At 40.1% G+C, this 26,604-nt stretch overlaps 1 protein-coding gene across 1 annotated transcript in view; it reads right to left on the reverse strand.

Annotated features, from left to right (window-relative positions):
- The window catches only part of KCND2 (potassium voltage-gated channel subfamily D member 2), a 320,642-nt gene that overhangs the window by 66,362 nt on the left and 227,676 nt on the right, over positions 1-26,604 (reverse strand). The window lies entirely within an intron of this gene.

Raw genomic sequence — 26,604 nt, forward strand, 5'->3', positions numbered from 1 at the left:
TAATTGATATCACGAGCCATGGATCTGATTGGTCAAATGAGCTCAGGCCAACTCAAACCCTTGGCCATGAAGTTTAGCATTTTCAGTATAGTTTTCCTCTTGGTGCCTTATTCATGGCTCCTTGATCCAACCTTGGACCTTTTGATTTTATACCTGCTTTATGGGTCAGACAGGCTGTCTGTCCATGCTGACTCTTGGAAAGAGTGCTCCTTTATTCCCCATTTCAGCCAGGATCAAAGAGGTCATAAAAGGGGAAACACTTTGTTAAAGTTTCTAGCACATGCTGTTTTTGTCACATAGCTATCAACGAGACCTTCCTCACTGAGCAACAGAATTAAGATGTAAAGTAATTGTTCAGTGCAGTCCTATGCATAGGTACTCTGAATTAAATTCCACTGAGTTAAATGGGACTTACTCCCAAGTAAATGTGGTTGCAGGTTTTCATGGGATAAATCTAATTCTACCAAATGTAGACCTCCAAAATGTATAACTTTGTAAAAAATATAAATCTAGGCCCATTGAAATTCATCAAAATGAAAAGACAGAAAAAATATAATGTATATTTTCATGTAATATTTCATCTAAAATCAAATCGGTCTGTGGGCTCACCATGCACTTTGATTAATTTATTATTACTCTTTATACTCACAAGATTAGGTTTACCAATATGCCTATAATCCTCTATAAAGAACGGGCAGTAAAATTTTAGAAGCTTCCAGCGGCACAGCTGTTTGGAAACCTTGAGCTGCCATAAAATATTTCTGAGTGAAACTAGTCATGCTTTACTAGAGCTCATGGCTATTAGAGAAATAACTACACAATGGAAGATAAAATGAAATGATGTGGCACCTCTTTTATATATTTTAACAACACAATACTTTTAAAGATGATTGAACTGGTGCTATAATTTCATTGATTTGCTGTACCCATTCGATTTCTAATGACTTGTTGAAAATATTCTTTACAGAAGAATATATGTGCTTACTGGAGTAATGTGCTATTGGTAATGGAGAACCTGTGTTGAGTTTGAAGCTCCTCAGACCATTTATTAATCTAGATCAGGCTTGTCTATTCAGCTTCCAATGAAGCATCTCTCCAGGATCTTATCAGGTCTTCCCAGCCAGGAACAGTGCCATCAAAAAAGGGGGGTAGGATTACTATGTGTCTGCTGGGGCAGAAGATCTCCTGCTCCAAGCATACCTTCTCCAGCAGACAATGAGAGAAAGAAAAAATTAAAATAATTGCTGTTGGTGGTGGTACGATATCACTTCCAGGAAATCTTGGAAGTGATGTCAGTCCTCTCTAGGAATTGCTGAAAACCCAGAAGTGACACCAGTCTTCTCTAGGAATTGCTGAAAACTCTATGGTTTTACAATAGAGTTTCTGGTGATTCCTAGAGAGGTGTGACATCACTTCCAGGGTTTCCTGGAAGTAATACCATGCTGTCATTGTCAGCCACCTCCCCACTTCTGCTGGGGAAGAACAAAATACCTCAGGCGTGGTTGACCTGGGGACCAGAAAAGCCAGACAGCTCACCTGCCTTATTTTGCTCTCATGTGAGAGCAAGGGGGCAGCTGTTATTATAATCTCTGAGCTTCAGAATCAACTAGAAATCTCTTTAGCCATTAATAAATCCTTTGCTCGGCTTGAAATCATAGCAAGTGCTCTCCTGCAGAAAGATAGCATTTGCTATGTTTTCCACTTATGTGAAGAGATCAAGGGAAGAATTATGGATTCCTAGAGAGGCTCCCCTGTTTTGTTAAGGATTCAAAAGTTTCCTCCTTCTCAGTGTGTGTGTTCTTTAAATGTGGACAGTTTTTTCTGGAGGCACATAATGGCTTTTGGCAGTCCTGGCCAAGGTCTGAATCTGGGATCTTCTGCATGCACAGCATGTGCTTAATCACTGAATTATAGCCCCCAAACCTTTAGGATACAGATAGGAGTGGAAAGAACAATTCAAAACCCTGTAGATCTGAAGTTATATCTTTGAATTTTCAACAGCAATATAAATGCCCCTGACTCACATGATAGTTAGCAAAAATTTGAAAATGATTTAAAATAATCTCTATATACAGGCACACAATACATTTAAGAGGATGTTTATTTTATTTCTTATCAGTATGGTTGCCACCACATTGAACTCAATTGCAAATTTTAAAATACTATTTTAGAATCTCAGGATTGTAAAATGTTCAGTTTAACACTCCTGGTGCTTACCTGATGAATATTGTTCAATATGAACATGCTTTATGAATTATGACTCTGTATTAAGCATTTCAGGGCTTTATTTTAATCACACAGTATTTTATTTTGTTAAGAATAGCAGCATTATATAGTGTAATACAGTCTTAAGATAATTAGAAAATGTTTTACTACCATTCATGTGTGGAATCTTTTGGACTTCAAAGTGCCTGATTTAGATAGTTCAAGGGACATAAATTAAAGGATAATCCGAGGACACAGGAAAAATATTCAGAGCATATTTTCCTCTATATATTCCGTTAAGTATGTATCTGCTTTATAACTAGGGTTTCCAGGTCCCTCTTCTACATCAGTGGGAGGTTTTGGGGGCGGAGCCTGAGGAGGGCGGGGTTTGGGGAGGGACTTCAATGTCATAGAGTCCAATTGCCAAAGTGCCCATTTTCTCCAGGTGAACTCATCTCTGTCGCCTGGAGACCAATTGAAATAGCAGGAGATCTCCGGCCACCACCTGGAGATTGGCAACCCTATTTATAACGTTTTTGCTTTTGGTTTTTATACCAAGATGGCTGTCAAGTATTAGTGAGAGAAGTATCCTTTAGGTCAGGGGTGGGGAATGTCAGGCCCGGGGGCCGTATAAGGCCCACAAAATCATTTGGTCTGGCCCTTCATGGGTCCTAGCAGATCTCTAGCTCAGAAAGATCTATGCCTGGTGATCCACACCCTCCCACGGACAGGAATAGCCTCTATTCAAGGCAGTTATGAGTTTGTTTTACCGAGAAAAGGAACCTTTTTCCCCCTTGCAGAAGAGTCGTTAGCTATGGAGCTGCTAAGACCACCCAAGAAACTGTGTTAACCCTTTCCCACATGGGCCATGGAGAAACGTATTGGTCGGCTAATTTTAAAGTTGATAATTTTGTATGGCCCGCGAATGATGTTATAAATATCCAAATGGTCGTTGGCGGAAAAAAGGTTCCCCACCCCTGCTTTAGGTCATGAATAGATAGTACAAGAGGGACCCTGTAAGGACTTGTGGGAGGCATCTCATTTCTCCCTCCCTATTTCCTTTTTCCCTTCCCTAAAAGCCCCCATAGCTTCTCCCCTTTTCCTGCTTCCTTCTACTCTTCCCACCCAACAGCCAACCTACATTTATCTGCCCCTCTGTCGTCAGGTTTCTCTCCTCCCCCCCAGTAGCCTCTACCTAGGAAAACTACCTGTATGGGCCAGTTGTGTGGTACTGGCCCCTGGGCAAGGCTCCTTGAATGGTAGGGAACCACCTCACCTTCCTCTATATCCCCCTCCCCACACAATTTCTCTTTCTTTCCTCCTGGCAACCCTATATCTGCTCCCCTTTCCCTGCCTCATTTGTGCCTTCTCAGCCATCCACCAGCCTACCTTTTATCTGCCTCCCATCTTCAGATATGTACCATATTATTCTGTGTATAAGATGCCCCTGTGTATAAGATGCACCCTATGTGGAGATAAGTCCACATAGGGTTGCCAGGCCTGGAAACCAGGGGAGACTGGGGAGGGGGCTAGGAAATGGGGGGTCAGCAGTCAGAGATAGTGTGATATCACTTTGGGGAAAAACCTCTCTAGTAATTGACAAAAATGTTATGGTTTTCCCATTGTTCTGGCAATTCCCAAATATGTCTGATGTCATTTCTGGTTTTCTCCCAGAAGTGATATCACACCACTGCTGATGCCTTTTAAAAAAAAATTATCTTGTCAGCCGTTGGATTTTTAAATTCTCTTGCCAGCCGCTGCATTGCCAGGCAATGCATGGTGGGGCTTGGAGATCTGCTCACAGCAGGCATATGGAAACCCTAATTCCACCGAACCCTGGGAAGGGAGATAGAATTGTGAAGGTGCAGACCATTTGTTCAATGTTCTGTGATCAATCCTGTGCTTAAATTACAATTAAATTCCTTTCCTTTCTTTTTATCCCTTAGAAGCTCGTTGATCCATTGATCTTGAGCAGCATATATCTAGTGTTTGAGGGATATAAGGACTGAAACAAATCTTGCCACTGACAATGTAGCCTTGGGATCCCTATCACTTAGTAAAAAAGGCATTATGTCAGACACAGAGGCATTAGATTTGTATGTTAAAAGGGGGGAAATATAATGTGATCGAAGTTCCTCGTAAAAGCGGCATTCCAAAAGGGCATGAGCTAGTGAATCGATAGAGCCAGAAGAGCAAGGACAGGTCCAGTCTGAATATGGTATATTCAAAATTCTGCCCTGCATAACCATAGAGGGGTTAGCATTCAATCTAGCTAAACGAAAAGCTCTAAATTACAATTAAATTGCATCCAACCTTCTTGAACAATTAAACAAAATGTCTACTTTTTATCAAGCACTTAAAATTCATCTAACTTGTATGGCAAATGTTTTGTATGTACACTTTCTCACAGAGCTGCCCCATGCATCTTCTCCATTTTGGGACAAATTCTCTTTCTGAGGATACTCATTCATTTGAATTAAATTTTGCTTCTTTGGATAATTAATCATTTGAGTTTAATTTGGTCGTATAATTGTTGTAAAGTACTCCTGATATCAGAGTAAAGTTTCTTCCATCTGTCTTAATTTTGCTGTGAAATGAAAAATCAGGTGAAGCTCCCAAGTGATAAAAAAATCGGTCAGTTAATAAGCATGGGAACATAAATTGGATGAGCATTTTTAAAAAGTAAAACATCCTGCAAAGGTTCCAAATTTATTTTATTTTCATTTTACTTGTAAATAATTTTTATACAGCCTCTTTCCTCACTATCCTCGCGGAGTAAAAGCCCCCCCAAAAGCATTACGTAATTCCCTTTGTGACTGAAATTTGTTGTATCTATGTCTATAATAATAAAATCAGCTAGTGAAGAATTTCATCAATTTATAATTGAGGGCTTTTATAGTTCAAGTGTTGCTTAACAGGTATGGATTAAGCCAAGAAGGATTTTAAAATGTCACAATAAGCCAGCATTATTGGCATTACCAAATGAGATTATATCATTGGCTGATGGAATTCCAGAAACTCTGAGGGCACCTTGTCTGAATAGCATCTAAATGGGTAAGGAGATGCACCATTATTTTCTCCTTGTAGGGTGCTAGCTGTAAGGCAATTCAAACTGTTTATTCTCAATGCCACAGGTCCTCTACCAGGTCCTGCTCTTGGATTCCCTCCACTGTTGATTCCTCCTACTAGCCCCTAAATGGAGATCACTTTCATGTAGGAAAATGACTAATTAATGTGTGTGTGTTAATTTCACTGTATATATGCACAGCAGGAAGCATCTGTTGATTAGCATACAGCAAAAAAAAGGCATGTGTGCATTCATTGCACATTGCTTGGGATACACAAAATTTGCTGCAGGGAAGTAATACTCTCACAGGAGATTGGGTATGCAAGAAAAGAGACGATAAATAAGTTCATAAACAGTTAATGTCTGAGTTTAATAGCTTACCCCTTCCAGAGTTTTCCTAATTGCCTATGTTTTTTTCACTTTTAAATTCTGAGCCTGTGGGTTTCTATACTAAAAACCATGACTCCTAATTTCAATATACAATTGAGGCTTAGGGTTGCCAACCTCCAGGTAGAAAATGGCCTCTTTGGCAATTGGACTCTATGGCATTGAAGTCCCTCCCCTCCCCAAACCCCACCGTCCTCAGGCTCCAGCCCAAAAATGTCCCACCAGTGGCAAAGAGGAACCTGGCAACCCTATTGAGGATTCATAATATTTTTCTTTTTACAAAAGTGTAATTTTCCAAGGAAACTGGTATTCCATTTTTATACCGCCCTCAGCATTTTGTATATACAAGGTTGCTGTCTTTATAAAATCAAATAGGGTTTTATTATATGGTCAACAGAACTTTCAGTAATACATTCTTTAAAACAAAATATAGGAATTGTACATGTCTGATTAACAGAGTTCTATCAACATCCTCTGGGGAGGGTGGGGTATAAATCTAATAAACAAACACACAAATAAACGAAGTATATATGACAAATCTGATGCAATGAAAAAGCTGGTCACTCCTATATGATTCAGGAAACGTCTCTTAATTGTTTAGTTCCCTGCCCTGGCTTAACAAGGCATGCTACAAAGTCAAAATGACATCCTGTCACCCTATTAACGTCCACTGCTGATATTTTCCCTTTGACTGCTGCTGCCACATGGCATCTTCAATGGAATGTTGGGTCAAAAATACCCCAATGTAGCTCTTAAGGTAAATCCTGCATTATTGGTGGCAGAGGCAGGGGAGGTGGATATTGTTGCTTCATTTCATTGGGCTGCATTGGCTGGACAATTCATTCAGTCAGGTCAACTGGAATAATATGCAGACATTGCAATTTATAACTCAGCATTAGGGATGAGATGCTGGTTTTAGTTTGATGTGTTCATTACCAGGAGCAGAAGCCAGATATCTGTGCAGCTTAATTTTATAGTTTATAGAAATGTCAGCATAATATTTTGTCATATATGGCTTACAATATTAGTTGCATATGAGAAGCACTGCATGTATTGGGGGCATTTTTTAAAATTGAGAGAACAAGTCATCGCTATGTTCAATAAATTTCATTAAGGGAAAGGTTAGGGAATATATTTTCATTATCAGATGCAGTAGCTCTGACTCGAATATCATATTGCATTACCAAGACACAAATCATTTGATATGATTCTGTCTTTTCATTTCAAAATGGGCTATGTATACAGTGTTTTAGTCAAAAGTTTTTATTTGCAGGAAGTTTACACAAAGTCACTCCTTTTGTATGTTCCACATGATTTGATTATGGATCGCTACAAACCCCAGGGCTACCCAATGTATGGAGAGCTATGATTGGGTACTGTGAGAGTTCCCAACCACTTTGTGCAAACTCCATAAAATCACTTGCTCAGACGGTGATGCAGAAACAAGGACTTTATTGAAGGCTTCAAGTAGTACAGGTCAAACACGAGTAAAAGTTGCAAGTGAGCAAGACTCCAAAACTACAGAATTATATCTCCTACAGGGCAACAAAGTTCACACCTATGTTATGGGAAGCTACAAGATAGATGGGTACAATACAGACATCAATCGACCCCAGAGGGCTTGTTAGGGCTATCAGGTCTCCAAGGCCGAATCTGGCAAGAGGGAGTGAATCAAAGCGCAGCAGGGGAGGCATATGCAGAGAGGGGAGGCATTCCAGCCAAGGCCTGACAGATACGGCGCCTGAACCCAGGAAATGCCAAACGGTGTGAACTGCTTTTACGAGTTCAAAGGAGAGGGGGGCGGAAAGACAGAGACATGCAGACTCTCACAGGTACCCATATATGTGCAATCCCTGGATTGCTTCTCATGTGAATTAATGTAGCAGTTTGGGAACTGCCAGACAGGGACTTAGATCCTGAGCCTTGATTCCGCTTAAAATGTTGTCCACTGCAGAGCATTCCTCTGCTGCACAGAATTGGCTCATATTTTATTGTTTTTTAAACAATAGGGTTGTTTTTTCTACTTAGAACTTTTTTTGGTTTTCCAGTTTTTGAGTGAGTTTAAGTTTAATTCCCCTTCCCTTCCCCACTGGGTTTACTTCCCATTAGCCACTGCTTGTCACCTGTGGGGATGTCATCTCACACCACACTATATCACAATACAAAGAATAACAATATAAGCAGTGTCACATAAGCACTGAACAATTGTAAAGCAGTGCAAAGGTTCCGCACAAATAGCAACATAAGATAACAGCACCCTCCCACACACACTTAGCTAGCCGCCTATATCAATGAAAAGGCATTAACATGGTAAATTACTGCAAATGTGCTTTCTGAAAGATTGGTTTTGCAGCATTTTTGACTGGTTTTGCAACAAAGTGAAAAAACAGGTTTATGCATCAGGAATAGGGTTGCCAGCTCTGGGTTGGAAAATACTTGGAGATTTTGGGGGGGGTGGCCTAGGGAGGGCAGGGTTTGGGAAGGAAAGGGACCTTAGCCAAATATAATACCATAGAGTCCACCCTCCAAAGCAGCCATTTTCTCCAAGTAACTGATCTCTGTCACCTAGACGTCAATGGTAATAGTGGGAGATAGTGGGAGATCTCCAGGTGCCACTTGGAGGGTGGCAACCTTAATCAGGAAATATTTTGATATCTTTATAAGCGCTACATTTGTTTCCCCCCCCCCCCCACAAAATAGGGAGACAGTCACCACAGTCCTGGTTAAAAACAATAAATCTCCAGTTTAATAAAAACAGTTAATTTGTGGATTGTGTGTGTGTGTGTGTATAACATGTCTTTGTCTATATAAAAACGGTAAACTGATATTGTTTCTAAGAATTGCATAGTAGTTCATTGTTTTCATTTTTTCCTGCTTATGCACAGCAAAAATGGGTGTCGGGGTGTCTACAGAATACTACGTGCCGCTTAGAAGTTAGAATTTTAGATCAACATTGTTTTTCCCGTCTGATGAAAGGAGCAATCACAATGGTGTAATAACTATAGTTACTAAGGCATAATTAGCAACGCAACTGTGAGAAAGTAATGGTGTGTAAATTACTACTGTCTCAAGAATCCAGTAGCTTATATGTACCTCTTTTGCAAAAGTTTGCACTTTGATTATCATGCCTCATTTATGCCATCAAAAATGGAAATCTTTGTGCCTTAAAAAAAATAAGGCTGACTTTGCTGCCTTTTGAGCAAAATAACTAATGAGCAAAATAACTAATTAACAGCCAAGGTTTGAGGCAATGCTTAATTTGTAAAATAAGAGGTGCTGATTCTGCTTGGAAGGTAGAACTTGTGATGTTGCAACTCTCCCCCTGACTGTTATCTGTCTTGTGAATTAATGTGTTTGCTTGGTAGCAACAGAGAAAAACTTTGCCTGAGACCCTGGAGAGCTGCTGCTGGTCTGAGTAGACAATACTGACTTTGATGGACCAAGGGTCTGATTCAGTATAAGGCAGCTTCATGTGTTCAAAATTGCAGAGTGAATTTTATTATAGAATCAGTACATTGGTCATTAAGGCCAATAGGAAGAGTTCCAGTGAGCTGATGGCCTGCCTCCCCACTGGGACCCCCCTGGTTCCAAGTAAGGAGTAGCCCTCACCCTGTGCACTGTGGGCAGCAGCCACAGCCTACACAAGCCAGTGGCTCTCACCCTGTGTGGAGCAGGCAGCAGTGCTGTTGGCCCAAGCTCCATGAGGACCAAAGAAGGAGGCATGGGTTGCTAGGGTTGCTAGATAGCTGGGGTTGCCAACCTCCAGGTAGTAACTGGAGATTTCCTGGGATTACAACTGATCTCCAGGAGACAGAGATCTATCCATGTGGAGAAAATGGATGCTTAGGAAGGTTGACTCTATGGCATTATACCCCACTGAAGTTTCTCCCCTCCCCAAATCCTGCCATACTCAGGCTCCACCCCCAAAATCTCCATGTATTTCCCAACCTGAAGCTGGTAGCCCAAGGCCTGGCCGAGCCATGTGCAGTGCAGGGAAGGAGGTGCACTGCCTGTCTAAGCAGGTGAGGAAGGAGGTGCACAGTATGGTAAAGGAGATGCCCGGGCAAATGATGCATGGTTCAGAGCTGTCGGGACAGGATCTTTTTGCCTTCCTTCTTTTAGTGGGCAGGGATGGGGGCAAGATGTGTGTGTGGAGATAGGGTTCTTTTCCTGGGCCATTTTTTCCTCCTAGTCCACTCCTGTATAGAATCAAATTAATTTTGTGGTGATCTAGAAATCTAAAATTCTGATCAAGCCCATTTAGACTTCCATTCCTTTTAAAATATTGACCTATGTTCACTGATGTAAGACATAATTTTATGCACTTGTGTTTTTCTCACAATTGACCTGCATTATGGGTTTGTAAATCTGGCATAAAACCAGTATATGTTCATGCATGCATGTGTGGTGGGATTCTACCATGTTAAAGTTGACAGTTTGCCGTAAATAATAGATCATGAGATAAGAATACAGAATGCTGGCTCCCATGACTCCAAATTAGACAGGCAATCAATCTCCCAGTCCAAATTCACACATGGTTTAAACAGTTTAAAAGGGATCATGTCAGAGCTTCATACCTGGTCAGTATACTCTTCCATAATCTCAGAATAGTTTTTATCTCCATCTGGTTTCAAACTATGCCAATGACTTTGTTAGCTGGACGTTACTCCCAAACACCATGGGCCTCTTGCCTATGTATTTGTGGAGCCACAGTTCCAGAAGACCTAATGTGTTTTGCTTTATTTTCTCCTCTTTATACAGAGCCCAGATTTAAATTTCTCACGGCATTCCTAAAGGGCCTAAATCTTTTTTCAGATCCAGAGAAGCTACTCTTTCTCCTATCAGATGCCAATCCAGATGTTTCCTACGAAGTGTCACTTTTTGCTTTAGCAGCCCAGAAAATCTGAGCTAAAGTTGTTTTTAATCACGGTGTTTAATATATTTAATTACTAGCTTCTTGGGGGGGGGTCAGACTGTTTTAATGTAATTTTAATGTTATTTTAACGTTTTCTGTAGGGCTGTTGATTCGGTTCGGCCCGAACTGAAAATCAGCCGAATTTCCCTTGATTCGGTGGTTTTTAGTTCGGGACGAACCAAACTCAAAAATGGCGGGCAACCGGGAGCGCCGAATTCAGCGAGTTCGGGAGTTCACGAATAAATCCGGCAAATTCGGCCGTCAGTAAGCAGCATAACCGTCAGTAAGCAGCATTCTCCTCCCCTGGCCAATCGGTGGCCAAGCTGGGTCTTCTTCTAGCCAATCAGTCAGGATTGAGTACTGGAGGAATCAGCTGATGTGCGGCCCGGCCGGGGAGAGAGAGAGAGAGGGAAATCCTTGTGTGTGTGTGTGGGGTGCTTGTGCACATTCACTCCTTTCCGTGGCTGCAGGGGGTGCATTTTTTGGGGTACAGACCCCAAACTTTCAGGGGATATTCAGACAAGCCTTCTTAAGAGACCACCCAAGTTTTGTAAACATTGGGTCAGGGGTCCCGAGATATGGGCTCCCCCCTTTTTCTTTCCATGGCTGCAGGGGGCGCATTTTTGGGTGTGCCAACCCCAAACTTTCAGGGGATATTCAGACAAGCCTTCTTAAGAGACCCCCCAAGTTTTGTAAACATTGGGTCAGGGCCCCCCGAGATATGGGCTCCACCCCTTTTTCCTCTCCCCCATTTTCCATTTCCGTGGCTGCAGGGGGTGCTTTTTTGGGGGTGCAGCCCCCAAAATTTTATCATAGCTTCAGACAATCCTTCTTAAGAGACCACCCAAGTTTTGTAAACATTGGGACAGGGCCCCCCGAGATATGGGCTTTCCCCTTTTCCCTATTGGGACGAATGGATCACCCTCGAGAGATGCATACATATGGATCTCATATTGGATACAAATGGAATCATATTGGATTACCCAGCCTCCCAGCCCCTCCTGATGGAACAGAAGACAGCCACAGTAAGACCCCTTTGGGGGCTTTAATCTGTAATTTTTTTTCTGTGTGTGTGTGTAGGGGGAAAGCAGGGTCTGTGTGTGTGTGGAGAGGGAGCAGTTTCTGTGGGTGGGTGGGGGAAGCCAAAGGGGGCTTTTGCCGGTTCTGCCTGGGGTGTGTGTTCCCCCTCCAGTCTCTCTCTCTCTGGTTTGAGGGGGGGCTTCATTAATATGTCTTCAGGTTTTCCCTCATTCATAAGATCAGTTAGGTTATTTTGATGCTTGCTCAAAACTGGTTTTCAAATGGTGACTTAAAGAATGTATCTGCCTGGTCACAAGTCCAATGCAAAAGGAGAAATTCCACCCCCTCCTGCTCATTATGCATAGCTAGCTGCCTCTGTCCCTTTCCATGGTTTGCAAACTCCCAGGTGTCAGGTGTTGCTTTGCACTGTTGCAAAGGTGTTGCATTGCGTGCTTGTGTTGCTTTGCAGTTGTATTGTTTTGCAAAATTCTTCACACCTGCCCCACCCTTTGCATGTTTTCAAAGGTGTTGCTTTGCAGTTGTGTTCCTTTGCAAAGTTCTTAGCACCTGCCCCGCCCTTGCTCTCATCAGCTGTTTGTCGGGGCTGGGAGCTTTGTGCGTGGGCTGCAAGCTCTGCTCAGAGATGCACATTAAGGGTGGGGGGGACCCCTTTCGGGGCCCATATCTCAGCCCCCCCTGACCCAATCTTTACAAAACTTGGGGGGTCTGGCAAGAAGGGTCCTTTGAAGCTCCTCTGAAAGTTTGGAACCTCTACCCCAAAAATGCCCCCCCAGAGCCGCGGAAAGGCGCGGTTGTGTTTTTAATGGCTTTATTTGGCTGAATTTTTTTCCGGAACTTTGAATTCCTGCCGAATTACACAGACCCGAAGTGGGGGAGTTCGGACTTCGGCATATGCCGAATCTAAACGGGCCAAATTCAGCCGAATCCGAACTATACCGAATTTTTTTTAATTCAACAGCCCTAGTTTTCTGTGATAGTGATGGCCTTTGGCCACAAACAATAAACTTTTATCGACTTTTTATCAACTCCAAATTAGTGTATTTCCTGTCCTGATACTGCAGATTGACAAAGACTTGGACATTTTCATAAAATCTTCCATAACTTTAGAAATCTATTCCAAAATTAAATTTAAATTCAGCTTCAAATGTTTTTGGACATCAGCTCTAAAAGTTTTTGTTTTCGTGCAGTGCAATCCCAAACAGAGTCTAAGCCTACTGACTTCAATTTATAAGGGCACATTTCTGGCTAGGGTGGCACTGGCAGTCAATGACTCTTACAACAAGAAATACCTAGTTATTTTGCTATATTGAGACCTTGCTGACCTACACTTTTATGTGAAAAAGTATGAAATAATCTAATGGGAATTTTCATACCAGCTGTGTGAATTTGCAGTGCAGTCCTAAACAGAGTTATACTCTTCTCAGTCCATTCACATCAATGGCTTTAGAAGGGTGTAAATCTGTTTAGAATTGCAGTTTTACATGGACCTTTTCTCTGCTTCAAACTGAGATTTATTCATTCCATCTTCCTGATTTTCTGAATACATCTGTTAACTGAACAGCCTCCTAAATCTAAAATATTAATTGCATAGGCAAATAAAATTCACTTGCCGTAGTAGCAAGCCTTACTATCAGATCGAAATATAATGTGTACTTTATCTCACAAATTAAAAGATAATGTACAAAATAGGGTTGCCAGGTCCTTCCTGGCCACTGGAGGGGGAAAGGGGGTAGGGTCGCCAGATCCAGGCTGGGAAACTCCTGAAGATTTGGTGATGGAGCATGTGGAGGACAGGGACCTTAGTGGGGTACAATGCCATAGAGTTCACCCTCCAAAGCATCAGTTTTCCCTAGGGGAACTGATCTCTGTAGTCTGGAGAGGAGTTGTAATTCCTGGGGATCCCTAGGTCCCACCTGGAGGCTGGCAATCCTAGTACAAAATGGTTTTATTTTTCAGGCTGAGTAAACAAATATCTTCTGAATCTACAGATTATCTGAGAATAATTATTTTCTTGTGTTTAAATATGAACAAAATAATTGTTCTTTGTTAGCACTGGTCCACCAGTAAAATTAATAAAGCAGCCACCTGTATATCTAGGTTTACAGTGCAATTCTAAACAGAGTTACACTCTTCTAAATCTAATGAGTTCAGTCTGAATTAAGACTCAGACCAAATGTATAATATGGCTCTTATTTTACATGGAATATAACATTTCCTGAAGTCTTAGCATGAAGATCTGATGCAACCATTTAGAAGCCTCAGCCTTCTTAACATGCTGTCTACAGTTCATCCCTTCCCCCTCTCTCTCACCAAACTGCCAAGTGGTAAGGATACCTGCTGTCAATTAGATTTCCAAAAGTAGTAGAAAAGGGTGGGCGGGCAAAGAGAGCACTACTGACTGATTTTAATTGCTATCACCAGCTGCAGGGCTTTTGCCTACCTAGAATAGGGCAGTAGCCTGAAAACCTTCCAGTTGAATAATAGAGTGCCATTAGCAAACTCACTGTTGATCATAAAGACAGAATTGCCATTGCAAAAGTCAGCAAATTTTAATCAGGCTCTTTCCCAATGAACCCAAGTACTGAATCTAATTCATTTTGGCTAACCTATATTTAGTAATCACCTATTCCAATGGCTTCCTCCTAAACTGCTTAACAGGTTAATGTATGTCTGCCCAATCATTCAGTCAGGGTGGGAGGTAGACCCTTGACTGACTTAGCTTTCTGTCTTTCTTGTTGCTTGAGCTAGCAAATGGCCCAGGTGTCAAGAAAACCACACTTGGCAGTAAAACAGCAGCCAGGGGGCAACCTCAAACAGACCCCACTGTCAGCACAGCACGGCAATGGCTTGTTACCCACCAGGCTGCCAACAGTATTACATTTCACTAGACATATTTTAACATATTGGGTAATGACTGAACTCTTTTATTTCTTCTGAGTCTGGAGGGTGAAGTGTTACCAGCAACTGCTTGCACAGCTCAGAGTGAAAGTATTTCTAACGAAGATGTTGCTACAAAAGTGATAATTTTGAAAAGGGATTTCAAATATTGTTGTGTAACCAGTGTCTTCTGTAACTGCTCCACTTCTACCAAGTGACATTACCAAATAAGCCACTAAGTAAAAATACAAAACACTATCCAGATTTCTGCTGTGCACATAACACCTGGGCAGGCTAAATTTGTTCAGGGCAAAATAACGCTTTGAAATTATTTTTTATTAAAAGAAATAATAAATGTTTGAAAAGACCATAAATAGCAAGCAGCAGCAGCTTTTTGCTGGGTAAAGGGAATGCAGACTAGGGCAATGACAAGGGAGCATCCAATTGCACAGTTGCAAATCTCCAATACTGGGTTGCTGGCAACCAGCAGGAGAGTACAACGTTCTAGCAAATACCCAGAAGTAATATCACTGTGTGTGTGTGTAAAGTGCTGTCAAGTCGCAGCCAACTTTACATCAACCCAGTAGGGTTTTCAAGGCAAGAGACTAACAGAGATGTTTTGCCATTGCTTTCTTCTGCATAGCGACCCTGGTATTCCTTGGTAGTTATACAGAGACAGGGAAAGCTATGATTGGCTGCAGACTTATCTGGTATCCTAATTTGCACTTTGGCCTGGGGGTACGGCATGATACTAAGTGGGCAGTTGGTATTTTCACAATCTGTGATCTCTATGTGAATATTTCAAGTTACACTAGGGTTGGTACTTTCATAATAATACTATGACAGCAGCAGGATGAAAGCTGGAGAGGCTTTTAGGATAGCAATATACCACTAGTGTTGCTCAATTCTGTGTTGGCATATCAACCCCATATTGGCATAGTACACCTTGGCCACAGGGTTTCTCCAGGTTTGCTGGGATATCTCCCCTTTATGCCAGTGTATTACGTTGACAGAGAGTTTATCAACTATCATAAGACAATGCAGGGACAGGATGGCTCCTTTAGCTGATTATAGAAACAACCAATATTATTAATAAATAAACAAAGGATAATTTAGATAATTAAAAAAACCACTGAATTTATCATTCCAAAATGCCACAAACGATATTAGTTTTCCAATTCATTTGGATAAAAATGGGGGAGAGGGGAACAATGCAAGCCACTTTGGATGCTCTATCTAGAAAATGAGTTCCGTTGATGCTCCTCTCCTTAATGAGCTGCCCTGAGCCTGGCCTTGCTGGGGAGGGCGATATATAAGATAAATAAATAAATAAAGGGATCATCTATGTTTTTTGATGGTTCAGATTAATAGAGCATAGCCCAACACTCCCCAGTTTGGCTTCTGCATTCCCCCACCACTTTATAAATATGTGAGCCAACTTATGATGACCCCATGGAATTTTCAAGGCAAGTGAGAAACAGAGGTGGTTTGCTGTTGCCTTCTTCTTTCTTGCAAAGTCTTCCTTGGTAGTCTCCCATCCAAATACCTACCCTGCTTAGCTTCTGAGATCTGATGAGATTGGGCTATACTGTACCATACTGTAAATAGCCCTCTCTAAAAGAAATACCAAAAACCTAACATCTCAACACAATTATATTCATAACTGGCATTTATGCTCATTCTGGTGACATCTCTCACTGAACAATCCTCTCTCCCACATATTTGCATAAAGGTTCAGGTAATCATGGAATTCTTGTTTACCAAACACATTAGAATCAAATCATATTCCAAACTTCATACCTTGATTACACTAAGAGCATGTTTATTCATTCATGGTCCTTGCATCATTATTAAGCTTCCCTAAAAATATTTTTATCAAAGAATGTTATAACTTTGTAAAATAAAGAAAACCACATCAAGCTGAAATGAAACAAAGTAAAATAATAAGCATTTCCATTAGATGGTATTCATAATGGCAACCTTGAATTACATTAATGAGTTTAAAAACTGTGTTAATTACTCTGCCTCATTCCTAGCTGCAAAAATATGTGAATATAAATGTACTTTAAAAATTGAAATGTAAATCTGACACAGAATACAATGAACATCACAAAACATCATAGCTAATAAAACAAAACAAAAATAATTACCAGCAAACTAGGAGCAGGCTACAAGACATACTGTTAAATCTCCGAGTCAGCTTTCTTGAAGTTAATGTAGTGCTGTTGAATTAAAAAAAATTCAGTATAGTTCGGATTCGGCTGAATTCAGCCCGTTTAGATTCGGGATATGCCGAAGTCCGAACTCCCCCGCTTCGGGTCCGTGCAATTCGGCGGGAATTCAAAGTTCGGAAAAGAAATTCGGCCGAATAAAGCCATTAAAAACACAACCGCGCCTTTCCACGGCTCTGGGGGGCATTTTTGAGGGTAAAGGTCCCAAACTTTCAGAGGAGCTTCAAAGGACGCTTCTTGAAAGACCCTCCAAGTTTTGTAAAGATTGGGTCAGGGGGGCCTGAGATATGGGCCCCGAAAGGGGTCCCCCCACCCTTAATGTGTATCTCCGAGCAGAGCTTGCCGCCCACGCACAAAGCTCCCAGCCCCGACAAACAGCTGAGAGCAAGGGCGAGGCAGGTGTGAAAAAATTTGCAAAGCAATACAACTGCAAACCAACACAAGCACGCAATGCAACACCTTTGCAACAGTGCAAAGCAAAACCTGACACCTGGGAGTTTGCAAACCATGGAAAGGGACAGAGGCAGCTAGCTATGCATAATGAGCAGGAGGGGGTGGAATTTCTCCTTTTGCATTGGACTGGGGACCAGGCAGATGCATTCTTTAAGTCACCATTTGAAAACCAGTTTTGAGCAAGCATCAAAATAACCTAACTGATTTTATGAATGAGGGAAAACCTGAAGACACAAAACTGAAGCCCCCCCTCAAACCAGGGAGAGAGAGACTGGAGGGGGAACACACACCCCAGGCAGAACCGGCAAAAGCCCCCTTTGGCTCCCCCCCACCCAAAGAAACTGCTCCCTCCCCCCCCACACAGACTCTGCTCCCCCCCCCACACACACAGAAAGGAAATTTTTTAGATTAAAGCCCCCAAAGGGGTCTTATTGTGGCTGTCTTCTGTTCCATCAGGAGGGGCTGGGAGGCTGGGTAATCCAATATGATTCCATTTGTATCCAATATGAGATTCATATGTATGCATCTCTCGAGGGTGATCCATTCATCCCAATAGGGAAAAGGGGAAAGCCCATCTCTCGCCCCCCCTGACCCAATGTTTACAAAACTTGGGTGGTCTCTTAAGAAGCCTTGTCTGAAGCTCCGCTGAAAATTTGGGGTCAGCACACCCAAAAATGCGCCCCCTGCAGCCACGGAAAGAGAAAAGGGTGGGAGCCGATATTTCTGCCCCCACTGAACCCATCTTTACAAAACTTGGGTGGTCTCTTAAGAAGGATTGTCTGAAGCTATGCTGAAAGTTTGGGGGCTGCACCCCCCAAAAAGCGCCCCCTGCAGCCACGGAAATGGAAAAGGGGGAGAGGAAAAAGGGGTGGAGCCCATATCTCAGGCCCCCCTGACCCAATGTTTACAAAACTTGGGGGGTCTCTTAAGAAGGCTCATCTGAAGCTTCGTTGAAAGTTTGGGGTCTGCACCACCAAAAATGCGCCCCCTGCAGCCATGGAAAGAAAAAAAGGGGGAGCCCATATCTCGGGACCCCCTGACCCAATGTTTACAAAACTTGGGTGGTCTCTTAAGAAGGCTTGTCTGAATCTCTGCTGAAAGTTTTGTGTCCCTACACCAAAAAATACTCCCCCTGCAGCCACAGAAATGAGCGAATGTGCACAAGCACTCCCCCCCCACACACGAGGATTTCCCCCTCTCTCTCTCTCTCCCCCCAGCCGGGCCGCACATCAGCTGATTCCTCCAGTACTCAATCCTGACTGATTGGCCAGAAGAAGACCCAGCTTGGCCACCGATTGGCCGGGGGAGGAGAATGCTGCTTACTGATGGTTATGCTGCTTACTGACGGCCCCGAATTTGCCGGATTTATTCGTGAACTCCCGAACTCGCTGAATTCGGCTCCCCGGTTGCCCGCCAGTTTTGAGTTCGGTTCGTCCCGAACGAAAAACCGCCAAATCAAGGGAAATTCAGCTGATTTTCAGTTTGGGCCGAACCGAATCAACAGCCCTATGTTAATGTAATAGTGTAAACAGTCAGAATGAATAAATAGCAGAATGCACCAGTATTAAAGATGTGCATTGGATTGAAAGGAAGGAAGCCATGCTGCAGGCTTCTTGTATTCCTCGATAATGAAAGGATGTACTGCATCCATTCTCCAGTAATCTGTATTTGAACCCAAGACTTGACATATTCTTCACACACATGAATGTTTCCTGCAGACCAACCCTACTTTCCTAAATGCCAAAGTGCATGTTCACCAGCTCCCCGCAGATCAGCACCCACAAATTAGACCACAACATAGCAAACTAGAGAGTATGTGCAATGGGAAAAATGCCTGGAATGAAGTCAACCGGTAGGAGATTTATGGGGGGAGGGGCTCACTGATGGCATGGAAGCCATTTTTGGACATATTATTTTAGTTCTTTAGCTATTTTCCCGCAATTTAAATTTAAACATTTAGTTCTATCTTTACTTAGCCAGATACCTAGATATTTAACGTTTTCTGCTTTTCTTAGATCTTCTGTCTGTATTTGTTTCTCCTTTTTATTGTCAAAGTTAAAAAAATAACTTCTGATTTATTTGCATTTAATTTTTTAAACTCTGTGATAACTTTTCTAATCTCAGTTCCAGATGTATCTGTTTCTGTTAGAAAGAGCACTGTGTCATCTGCATAAAGGCTTAATTTAAATTCCCCGCCTTTAATCCGTATGCCTTTAATTTGATTATTATCTCTTATTGAGATTGCTACAGGTTCTAGAAATAGAGCATTTAATAGAGCAGACAGAGGGCAGCCTTGCCTAACCCTGTTATTTCCCTATTAATTCTTATTTTAGCTTGACATTTATTATATATGATGTTAATCCATTTGTAAAAATTTTCTCCGAAACTAAGTATGGTTGCTTTCAAATATTGGTGTTCCACTCTATCAAACACTTTTTCAGCATCTAAGAATAAAAAAGCGGCTTTATCTCTTGTCTTCTTTATATACTCCTGCAGGTTAAATTTTTTCTGGATGTTCAATGTTAAATATCTTTTAGGGATGAAACCTGTTTGGTCTGGATTAACATTTTTGTTTATTATTTGTCTTAATCTATTTGCTAAAATTGAAGTTAAGATTTTATAGTCAATATTTAGAAGACTAGTGGGTCTATAGGAACTAGTTAGAGTTGGGTCTTTTTCTGGTTTGGGAATAACTATAATGTTACTTTCTGCCCATGTATTTGGTAATTTTCCGTTTCTAAAAATATCATTTAATGCTTTAAATAATGGAATTTTAATTATGTGACTTAATTTTTTTTATATAAAATTCAGCTATATAGCCATCCAAACCCGGGGCTTTATTAACTTTCAAATTTTGAATAGCCGTTTCTATTTCTTGTATGGTAATATCTTTTTCCATAAACTCCTTATCATCTAAGTTTAGTTTACGTATATTGGTTTTTTGTAAAAACGTTTTGATATATTTTTCTACAGAACCTGCCTTATATAATTCCTGGTAATATTCTATAAAGGAATTTTTAATTTTATTAATGTCATTGCTAATTTCTCCATCTTTTAATTCCAATAATTAACTTTTTGCTTCTTTCTTTTTTGACTTTCTGGGCTAATAGTTTCTCTACTTTATCTCCTTTTTCAAAATACCTTTGTTTAGTAAAAAGTAAGTTTTTATGTATGGAAATTGTATCTATTCTTTCTAAGGTCTCTCTCTCTGATTTCAGCTCCTTTGTTATTTTTTTACACAAATTAAGTTTGGCTTGTTTTTCCAATTCTGCAATTTTTTTAAACATATTTTCCTTTCCTTATCTCTGTTCTTTTCTAGGAACAATGATTCACTTAGAACAATCCCCCTAAAAAAGACTTTAGCTGTTTCCCAAACCACTATATCTGAGCTGGTGGGTAAGTTAGTATTCTTATGCCCATGTAGCAGATGGGGGAACTGAAGACTGAGGTTGAAAGACATAGGCCTGCCTTAACATTACCTAAATAGTAGGTTTGACCTGGGGACCTTCTTTTTTGTAGCTAAAGTCTCTTAAAAAGTGTGTTATGGCTGGTGTTCAGTGCAATTCTGCCCTTCCTTCCTTCTTTTTCTTTGTATATGATCATAGGTTATTAGGACTGCACTCAAAAGAATAGCAACCCTCTTCAAATCTATTGAATGGGCTTAGAAAGGTGCAGTTCTACTTAGGAGTCTGTTTTTTGTGGCTTTATGGAAATTCAAAGACATATATCTTCATTCCTTTTGCTTTGCAAAACTTCATAAATCCAATGGAGAGCTCATGTATCCTAGAAGCAAATATATGCAGTAATATAAAAAAGGCATTTAAAAGGCTTACTTTACTATCCGAAAAGCCATCTGTGCAAAGATAGAACATGTTTCTAGACACTAATGGTGCAAACCTAAAAACATTTTCCTGGGAGTAAGCAACATTGAATAGACCTGAGTAGGATTCTGAGTAGGTCTCCTTACAATTGCTCTCTAAACCATTTTAAGGAGACCGCTTATCCCATACCTGTGCTAAACATGTGGCATATAAAATATGACAATTGGAGCCATACATTGTGGTGAACACATTTTATTTAAAAAATTGTTCCACCACAACTTATGGCTCCAATTGCATCTCAAGTTGTCACGTTTTGTGTGCCACATATTGTTTTTAAAAAAACAGTCAGTTATGTGTTTGTAGAATAACCATTGTGACATGTTCCTGCTCCTTCCCCCTCAGCTTCTTCTCTTTCCTCCAAGGAAGGTCTCATCTTTCTGGTCCCCCATCTTACATTCTACATATGTATATGTAGCCCTCTATAAATTAAATCCACATAATCATGAGGGTCATCAGATGTGCTACTGGAATTATTTATTGACATCACAGTGAGTGAATTCAGCAACACACTCTTCAGTGAGTCAACCATGGGGACATATTTAGTTGATTAATCTTGTGCCATTTAGTTAATGAATGAATGAATGTATTAATATTGTAGTAAATTGACTTGAAATACTTTGCATATTATCAATATAGAGGGAGCCATGAGAAACAGAACATAGTTTATGAGGCCTACAATTTAATAAACAAAAACTACCATTGACTGTTTGAAGGAAAGGTAATCTTTAATATTTCCCTTTTCCATCACTGTTACGAGAATCAAAATATCCACCACAAAAGTCAGTACTTAACTCAGTAAAGTTTGCCCTTACCAATTAAAATCGGCCCTTAATCAATTAATCAACTTATGCTTACCTTTTAGTCTAGACTAAATTTTTTATTTCAATTCTTGCCGATTGATATTCCAGACAGAACAATAGAAAGTTGGCAAAAACAAATCAACCGATTTGTTTGGAATGGGAAAAAACCTAGAATCAGATTTAAGGTGCTACAAGACGAAAAGAAAAGAGGAGGACTGGCGTTACCTAATCTCAAATTATATTATCATGCTGCTTGTCTAACTTGGATCACAGAATGGATAAAATACCCCGATGCTAGCCATGTCATTCTAGAACGAGCGGATCTTAGACAAGGTTTCCACAAAGTCTTGTGGGACTCTACAACAAAAATTCAAAAGGATAAAATACCAGAAGATTGCGATATCAAAATAGCGCTTATGAAAATATGGAAAAAATATCAAAAGAGAATAAGTCCTTCTCCACCATCTATAATGTCCCCAGTTGAGGCTTACCATGATAACGTTAAACTAAAACCGGGTGTCCTTTTTACCTACAATCAAATGATAGAGCCTACCGGAGAAATCAAGACTCTGACCAAACTCCAAGAAAAATTCCAAAAACTGAATTGGCTGACCTATCTACAACTGAGGTCCAATTTACAAAAAGACTGTTTTTATCCTCAGCCATTTCGTGAACTAACAGAATTTGAGCAGATAATATCTAAAGATGATTCACATTTATTAGGTAAAATCTATAGACTTCTTTTGAAATATGAAACAGAAGAGGAACAAGTGAAAACTAATATGATAAAATGGATGCAAAATTTCGGAGAAATGATTAACATGGATATATGGGAAAAACTCTGTACTCATGAACTGAAATATACTGTGTCGCAAGAAGTGAAAGAAAACTGGTATAAAACATTTTATAGATGGTATCTGACTCCTAATATGCTTTCCCAGATGATCACTCCTGGCAAAACTGGCAAAAGGGGCGCCTGCTGGAAATGTCAGGACACGGACGGTTCCTATTTTCATGTTTGGTGGACATGTTCAAAGATACAAACATTGGAAAAGAATTCATCAAGAATTGCAGTTGATGTTAAATATCAAGCTTACATTTGACCCAAAATTCTATTTACTCAGCATAACGCCACAGAACTTGCCTTTAAAATATCATGATGTTTTTAAGTATGCAACAACCGCAGCTAGAACGGTTTTGGCAAGAACTTGGAAACAAAATCACATTCCCGAAATAGAAACTTGGAAAGAAAAATTGTTGGAATATGCCAGCATGGCTAAGATGACACACGAGATAAATTCAAAATCCAGCGAATCTACAGAGCAATTTGACGATAAGTGGGCGCTATTTTATACTTATATGACTTGCAACTAATTAATTGAAATATGCTGGCACTGTATTACAGAACTCTGTTTCAAATAGTTGTTACGCTAATAAACTCTTACACTATAGAATAGTATTATATATAGAGTAATCTAATGACACACAGTATTACATTTCTTCTCTTTATTATTATTACTATCATTGGCATAGAAAATGTTTTATAATATACAATTTATAATATATTACTGAGCTTACTTTTTATATAATATCTATATTTACTGTTTTTATATTTACAACGCTTATCCCTTCCCTTTTTTTTCCTGTACCCCTTCAATTATATAAATAAAAATTAAAAAAAAAACAAAAACTTATGCTTACCTGATTAATCTGCCAATTAAACCCCACAACCACTAAAAAACTGGCTTTTTAAAATACTAAAATAGCCAACCAACTGATTGCTTGAGAAGGTTCTAGCAGTGATTGTAAATCTCTTTACAACACAGAGAACTACCTAATGTTGACATGTAGGATTTACTATGTCTTTTAAATTTAAGGTGCCTTTTCACGCTAAGCAACCATTTAATGAAAGTGTTCAGCCATGCTTATTGACATTTACTCTTCCCTTTACCATACATTTATTAAGCCTGATACCACATAAAATATAAAATAGCTGGAAAAGAACACAAGACATATTTTAGCACTTTGATGTTGATGCCAAAGTTTTATTTAAGATATTTATATCGCCTAAAAAGGATAATAAATTTCACTGAAGGCTCACTATATTACCAGACATTCCATCAACAAACTCCACAGGGTATGCTAAAAGTGCCGAAAGGGGAGGGAGACAGAAATACTACTGAATAATCAATCTTCAAAAGCACTGGATGTTATTAAAAAAATACGTTTAAGATACTCATAATTTAAAAGCTGATTTATGAAAAGTGGAATGATGTATATATTGTAGTTCTAGGTCAGGCACCAGAAGCAATTCAAGTAGCTTCTTTTTAATTTCATTTTTCTAATCTGCTTTATAAGCATTGACAGGGAAAAAAAGTATTTTGCATGAAGTACTGAGTTTGAAGTGTGATATGATTTAGGAATGCTTACTTTGGGTCACAGCCAGGGGAAGGTGAAGGTAATTCCCATGACTTTCCAGTCACTACTAAAGGGGAGCTAGATGAAAATAAATCTTGTATAGATTTGTAGAACACATGCACAGGCGTAGGATGAACCAGATTCCATTCATTCTGCTGTAAAACCACAGGGAACTAAAAAAGGGATACAATTGGTCCTTAGGTATTAGAGGCAAGAAAACACAACCTGTTTACATGCTGGCTGCCCTCTGAAATAACGTAATGAATAAATATTTGGAACAGAATGTTACATCTCAGTTTTCAGTTTTGGTAATGACATTTCTGGACGAAAAACTGCCCGATGTGGAGTTTTAGAATATTCTTCATGAATTCCATGAGCCATGGTTGGAAATAGCTTGAGAGCAAAAAGTAGCTTACATCATTTCCCTCTCATCCATTTTATCCTCTCAACAATCCTGTGAGGTTAATTAAGCTGAGTTTGTGTTACTTGCCCAAGGTCACCCAGTGAGCTTCCATGACAGAATGGGAATTCAAACTGGGTCTCCTGGATCCTAGTCTGGTATTCTAACCATTACGCCACACTGGCTGTAGAGACATGGAGGCTCAAACTATGAGTCTAACAGTCCTGGCTTATTCCAGCATTCACTTGCTGGTGCTTAATCTGAATGCAATAGAAATAGAAATTTTGTTGGCTGAAGGTGATGGCAACAGTACTATCAGATGGCTGTTTATAATTCTGTACGTATCTTCTTTGAACTGTCTGTGCAAATATTACAACATTCCCCATTGACCTGTACAGAATTGCACATTTTTATGTTCCACAATGGGAGGTAATTTCATCGCATCCTGTCCAAACCCTTCTTTTCAAATGTCAGAGAGTTCCACACTCAAATATTATAGCTGTTTGAAAGATGAGTACTCTCTTAGGTTTAGAAACAAAGATAATATGCTTCAACATGCTGGAATAAAGTATTAGCATCGTTGTTAACGGCCCTGCAACATGAAACAAATTCATAGACAAAGATCCTAAAACATTACTTAAATATGCACAAGCACAATTTTATGATGCCCTGCATTTGATTTAATGCCAGCAACCAAAATGCACTAAGACATTACCTTGATCACATTTGCAGACTGAACCTTAAGATAATCGATGTGCAGTACCTTTTGTCAACAGCTTTAGAAACAGTTGTTTGCAATATATGTAATCGCTTTCAAACTGCATCTCCTCAAGGCTGATGTGAGCACTAAGCCAAAGGATTTTCCCCTCTAACTTACAGATTTTGTTATCAGATGCAGTTAGCAGGACTCTCAGAGCATTAGCAGTCATATAAGCCTAATTTCAAATTCTGCCATACGACATTATATTAGAAGTCTGCTTCTGGCTAGAATCATTTGCATAGTAATACAGTTGGGGAAAAACATGGAAAGGAGATGTGAAATTTTTATTCTGAAACAGTCCAGAGTCCCATGGTTTATCATAAACACAAAATATGAGAAAATATGATCGCAAAAGCTTATTTTTACCTACAGGACACAATGCCCAACTTGTTTAAGCAGGTCTACTTGAATTCATGCTGATAGGTTCGTCTGGCTTTAGGGTTTATGTATGGATAATGCCCACAGTTTACATTGGTTAATTTTAAATTTTACTGTATTGTCAAAAATGACTAGAAATATAAGCGGCAGACATGCTGATCATCACATTTAAAAAGCCATAGACTTTGGCATGGTAAGCACTTGTCTGAAACAACCCTGAGTCCCACTTCCTTTATTAGGATGGGCATCTGCTTTATCTGCAGCAGCCCTATGCACCGTAATGTCCTGCCTCAGACAATGCAGTGAAGTAGGCTGAACAAGTAGCTATGTCCTACACCCAGGCAACCCTCCATACTAAAGCCCTCACTATTAAATCAGGTTTCCATAGCATTGGACTGGTCTCTGTGACTCTGAGTAACTCAACCCAGTGGTTGCTTTGGGGATGAAAAGATGTCTGAGTTCAGTAAACTGATGATAGGAGTGTTTGTAATCCCAGGTCCAGTGCCTTCTTTCCTAGCAATTGCTTCAGAGATGAAAGGAGAACTGAAGCAGGTTTTGAAAAAGAGACATGGCATCTCTGAAGCAGGTTTTGAAAAAGAGACATGGCTTAGGGAAGGCAGCTATGCAATAATTAAGATGCAGTTATCCAGTAACTTCTCAGGTATATATTTATAGACTGATACATAAGAAAGAAGCACAAAATCCTTCATGAGCATCTAGCCTAATCCCTGACATTTCAATTTTCAAATTTGAGGCATAATTTGGGTTATTAGTGTAACCCTTTTTGCTGT

This window comes from Euleptes europaea, chromosome 3 (genome assembly GCF_029931775.1).
Source record: "Euleptes europaea isolate rEulEur1 chromosome 3, rEulEur1.hap1, whole genome shotgun sequence".
NCBI classification, from domain to species: domain Eukaryota; kingdom Metazoa; phylum Chordata; class Lepidosauria; order Squamata; family Sphaerodactylidae; genus Euleptes; species Euleptes europaea.